Here is a 6,304-nt window from a genome sequence, read left to right on the forward strand (position 1 = left end):
TCCGCCTCAAGCCAGCCAAGACCAAGTTGTTCCGGTCCAAGGTGGATTATCTGGGTCACACCCTCAGCCGAGAGGGGATAGCCATGCAAGAGGACTATATTGACCGCATCTTGGACTGGCCAGCCCCTAGCACCCCCAAGGATTTGCTGGCGTTGCTGGGCTTCTTTGGATACTACCGCCTGTTCATCCCAGAGTATGCAGACCTCACCTACGAGATGAATCGGCAGAAGACGGCCAAGGCCCTAACCTGGACGCCTGAGATGGAAGCCCAGCTGCTGCAGCTCAAGGACAAGTTCCGACAGGCCCCCATCCGAGCGCCGCCCAGGTTTGATTTACCAGCAGTGTTCCAGCTCACCACAGATTTCAGCAGCCGCGCCATCTCTGCCATACTGAGTCAATGCCAGGAGGGCAAGGAGAGGCTGATTGCCGCCGTGGGGCGCAAGACAACCGACCCTGAGACGCGCTACCCGTCCTGGAAGGGAGAGATGGCCGCCATTATCTATGGGATCCGAAAATTCCACGGCATCTTGTCCTACCGCAGCTTCCAGATCAACACTGATTCCTCTGCCCTGCTACAGATGAAATCACTGAACACATCCACAGGGATGGTGGCCCGCTGGCAGGAGGAGCTAGCGGCCTTAGACTTTACCGTCTGCCACAGGCCTGGCACCCAGAATACCAACGCCGACGCCCTCAGCCGCCGGGAAGACGCCAACATGCCAACGGCTAGCGCCGAAGAATTAGCAGAGCAGGCTGAGTATATCCACAACCTGGCCCAGCTAGGGGAGCCCGCAGCTAGCCGGCCTCCTGCCGCCCGACTGGATTCAGCTAGAGTATTGGAAGCCCAGACACAGGACCCCCTCCTGCTCCGTGTCCGCCAATGGGTGGCTGATGGCAAGGCCCCAACCAAGGCTGAGCTGCGTGGCAAGGAACGAGACGAGCAGCAGTACGCCAGCCGCTTCTCAGCCCTGGGGCTTGACGAGCATGGCTGCCTCACCACCACTGACCAGACTCTGACAGGAGAGAGGACAAGATACCTGCTGCCTTCGGCCCTCCAGCAGGATGCGTTCTTTCTAGCCCATGGGACCCCCATGGCTGGGCACTTTGGGATGGACGCAACTATCGCCCGTGTTGCCATGCACTTCTGGTGGCCCAACCTGGCCCGTGACGTCCGCCTGATGGTACAAACCTGCCCTGAGTGTGTCCAGAAAGTTACCAAGGAGAGGCTGAAGCAGGGGATCCACGTGCCCTCCCGCCAGGGGTATCCACAGCAAGTCCTATTCATCGACCTGGTGGGGCCACTGCCAGAGACCCCAGCTGGGAACCGCTACATCCTCACCTGCCAAGATGGATTTAGCCGGTTTGTCAGCCTCTACGCCATCCCCAACAAGCGCACCCTCACGGTGGCTGAAGCCCTGTTGCACCGCCACCTGGCCACGTTCGGATGCCCCCTGAAGATCCATTCCGACAATGGAATGGAATTTACCGGCCAGGTATTCCAGGAACTGGCCTCCCGGCTCGAGATTGGCCTGACACATCCACCACCCTACAATCCGCAGTCCAACCGAGTGGAGAGGTTTCATAGGACGCTCAACACAGGCATGCGCCTGTTCCTGGACAGAGACGATAACAACTGGGAGCCCCACCTGCCTGCCATCGCCTTTGCCTACAACACCAAGGCCTGTAGATCCACTGGTGTGACCCCGTTCCTGGCCTTCTTTGGGAGAGAGGCCAAACTTCCGGTGGATATGGTGCTACGGCTGCCAGAGACAGAATATGCTTCAGTTCCAGCCAACGTCCAAGCTCTGTTGCAGCGCTACTATGCAGTTTATGATGCCATCCAGCAGAAGGAGGAGGGAGCCATCAGGAGGAGCGCGGCAGCTTACGAAGGCACGGCCAAGTATGAGGTTGGAGACTTGGTCTGGTACCTGGCCCCTCGCCTGGTGCCAGGAAAGGCAGCCAAGATTACCAAGAGATGGACTGGCCCCTGGAAAGTAGTGAGGAAAGCTACAGAAGTCCATTATGTCATCAAACCTGCCTCTCCAGTAGCCAGGATCTCAGAAGTTACCGCGCATGTAGGCCGACTGCGCAAATACACTGGAGATGTGACTGCCCACCAGATCCCAGAAGACATCCAAGTGGACGTGGACGGCGACGAGGATGCCACCGAGCTGCCAGTTGGAGCGGCGGCGCCCGCAGCTAGCAACCCAGGAGAGTTCCCAGTGCACCAGCCAGCCGCAGCCGCCCCACAGCCTAGCGGCCAAGATCGTGACCCAGTGGAGGAAAACCTGCAGGAGCCACCCAACGAACCACCGCCGCCGCCGCCCGCTCCAGAGCCACTCAGAGATGCCATCTGGAACCCTGACGCAGACATGGAGAACCTGCCAGCCAGCAGCGGACCTGTAGGAGAAGAGCCAGCCACTGCGATGGAAGAAGCCGCCCCAGAAGAAGAAGAAGAAGCCATGTGCCCCCTGCTGATGACAGCCATCCCCATCCGGGTAGGAGCTAGGAGGCCAAGCAACCTGAATCAAGCAGGCGCCCCCATGGAATTCTATGCGCCCTTTGCCATCACCATTCCACCCTTAGGAACCACCAGAATCTGCCTAGGCCTCCGTGTCCAGTTACCAGCCGAGACAGAACTGATCCTGCAGACGAGGCAAAATTTCCAGCGGCGAGGCCTGGCCGTGGCCAACCCACGCCTAGAAGCCAACCAGGAGCTGACAATGCTGCTCACCAACCACAGTCAGACCGAGCAACGAGTGTCCCGAGGAGCCTGTGTAGCCCGAGCTGTCCTCCATCGAGCTGTGCCCCAGGAACTGCCTGTCCGGCGCATGAGCCGGCTGTCGTATCCCCAGGTTCAAGGCCTGGTGGCTCAGGAGCCACGCAACCCTTGAAGGGGAGGTTGTGGTAATACGACACCCATACGGACAGGCCGAATACAGAGTTGCTTCGCTGTGACTTATGATAACAAACCCCCCGCACTAATCCTATTATATCACTATCCATCTCATGACCGCTGTTAACCCCGCACCCGGCGGTCAAACTAAGCCTGCCTAAATGTGGGGAGGGGACTTGAACATGCAACTATCACGAGTCCATCATGCACTTATATAATCGGGAGGCACTGCCTCCCCTTTTACCACCGCTGCCCCCACAGCCTGTCTACCGTCGGGCGCTAAGCCCTAGCGCCCCACACCCCCTTCAAACCTAACTATTGTCATATTTTTGTTGTATATATATAGTAAACATAACTTGTAAATATTATTCAGTTTAAATATATAATTCTGTATGATTGAATCCTGCTTGTTTGTTTGGTAGAATACTTAAAGGCTAGGGCCCGTTGAATCCGAACTCGTTACCCCGTGGGCCGAGTACGCTCGGCTTACCAGAACAGCGTTAAACAATACATTATAAATATAAACACGAATATAACAAAAAATTTATGATTACTCCACCTCTATACTATTATGTACTAAATTGATTTTCGGTGCTTGCTTACATGTGAAGACCGGAGCACCGAAAACCCCCCCCCCCGCTTAGTTTTGACAAAAATCAAAAATAAGGGGGGGGTAGTTTTTTAACCCCCCGCTTAGTTTTGACAAAAATCAAAAATAAGGGGGGGGGTAGTTTTTAACCCCCCCCCCTTAATATTGAAGAAAATCAAAAATAAGGGGGGGTAGTTTTTTCACTGTACAACACGCCAGAAAGTTGAGTGAGGTAAATCAAGTAAATCCAGTATACCAGAGGGGAAACCTTATTACAGGGATATTCATGTTTTGGGGCATAATTTCCTTATTTATTGACTTTGGCCAGTAAAAGGTTTTAATTTTGCGCAAAATTATACTCTGGTATACTGGATTTACTTGATTTACCTCACTCAACTTTCTGGCGTGTGTACAGTGAAAAAACTACCCCCCCCTTATTTTTTATTTTCTTCAAAATTAAGGGGGGGGTTAAGTCTTTGCCTTGCTGAGCCCTTTTCCTCCTTGCCGTTTTCCAGACATTAAAAAACTACCCCCCCCTTTATTTTTGATTTTTGTCAAAACTAAGCGGGGGGGGGGGGGTTTCGGTGCTCCAGTCTACCACATGTAAGCAAGTACCTGATTTTCTAATATTATATAATAAAAAAATAGAAATAAAGAATATAAAAGAATGCCTACGTGAAACACCTTTTTTTAAAGACAAATCAAAATTATATTAAGCGCAACATAATTTTTAACTGATATACCAGCAGCCACAGACGTCCCAGACCCCCCTAAAACTTTGAAACCCCTTATTTTACCCCTCTCAAAAAAGATAGGACGTCTTTGCCCGTTACCCGTACTTAATATATGAATTATGCATTTCAATAAACACTAGGTAGTGATCATATTTGTAAATTGTGTGTGCTCCAATAACATACTAAATAGTTTTTACGAATTGTGTCATATGTTATTCTTGATTAAGTTCAATTAAATTTACAAATTATCGAACTTTTTAAAATACTAATTATTATTTATACCTGTCCATCCCTTCTTCGTATTGCTAGTTTTTGAGTCTCGTAAACATCAAAACTATTAAATGTGTTACAATTTTGGATCATGTAAAAAAAACGAAGTAGCTGGTTTTGTCGTATTTTTACAGTAGCTTGAATAGGTTATTTAAGGTTAGGTTAGGTAAATGTTAATGATTGCCCCGCAGGTTACAGCCTCTCCCCCCCGCAGGGGCTAGAAATTTGAGAAAAGCTAATGTGAAAATACGACAAAACCCACTACTTCGTTTCCCTTCCATGAAACACAATTTCTTTTCATCTGTGAGAGACTGATAATAACAAAAGTACTCACATTTACACAAACGAAATATTGAGAGACACAAACATAATAAAGTAGCTTCGCTAATAAACACGCAACGTTTGTCCATTGCATTAAACATAAGAAAAACGAGTACAGAAAAAAGACGTGTTTGCTTTCATTGGACATAATCATTTTATTTTTATGCTATTAGACTAATAAAATTTAATTAGTCACTCAACTTATTATATGCTTCATCATTATTTGGCCATAACCCTGTCATAAATGCTTACAAAATAGACAAAATAGGATGACAACATCCTTAAAAGCGAAGCTTTAAAACGTTTGGACAAACCAACGTTAACATTTGTAGAATGTCAGAACTGAAAAAGCAGAATATAAATTTATAAGTCTGAACAAAATTGCTGGAAAAGTGCTTATATACAGGATATTGTTTAAGGACATAAGTAAATTTTAAGAACTTGATTATAGAGATGCTCTGCTAAAAAAATGTGTAATAGGAATCAATATTTTAGAATCAGATAAATAGGAGAATCATATCTCATAAAAAATTGTAGTTAAAAGGTTAGAAAGCAACATGTTTTAGATGGACCTTTTTGGTAACGATTATAGTGCTGCTATGCTATCTAAATCGTACCTAACTGTAAAAGGAATCGTCATGACAATTTTAGCATGTCTAAACTAACGAAAACAGCTAAACGTGCCAGACGTACGGACAGTCCGTAATTATAGAAAAGCATCGCTTTTAAAATAATTAGTCATAAAACTGAGCAAAACAGGGTTTTACAATCTGTTTTTTATGTATACCTGAAAGCTTATAAAATATATAATCAATTCTTTATTTACTTAAGTGCACTATACATTACAATAGCAACGCATAACTTATTTTTAACTCAATACAAAAGTGTTACTTGAAAATAAGTATTTAATCTTCAAAAGCAATCGAGGAGATCACGCCTTACAATCAGAAAGAATGGGAAGTGGGATAAAGTAACTTAAAACTATTTTTTGATTCCGGAAACAACAAAAAAAGGACAACAATGCTACCAACAAACCATATTTGAATTATATTGTAAAGGAAATTAGTGCTAAATATCAATAAGCTTTTAATGCTTTAAAATTTTTATGCTGTGTGTTAGGCCAACTTTTTAACTGTGTATTTTATCATTCTTGTATTTTTAATATGCTTTTGTTAATTATTATTGAGTTGCTCATGTATTTTTTTGCTTTGCGTAGAGTAAAGACAATTAATTTTGTTTGACAGGAAGGTGTCAGGTTTCAGTCTGGACAACAAAAGTATAACTTAGTGCTTCTTCTTACCATGAACCTTGTCCTATAAGGCATCTATGAAAAGATACAAGATTGGTTTTCCTGTATAAAATACTTCTGTTATACTAGTTTCTACCTACGTTTCTCTTTATCTATTTACCGCAGCAAAAACAAATATTTGGCACTGAATCAATAATCCAGCTTCTCTTCATAAATAGTGTTCGAAAAATCTACTTTTTAGTTTT

Source organism: Acartia tonsa, chromosome 8 (assembly GCF_053477335.1).
Source record: "Acartia tonsa isolate MP-2025a chromosome 8, ASM5347733v1, whole genome shotgun sequence".
NCBI lineage: Eukaryota > Metazoa > Arthropoda > Copepoda > Calanoida > Acartiidae > Acartia > Acartia tonsa.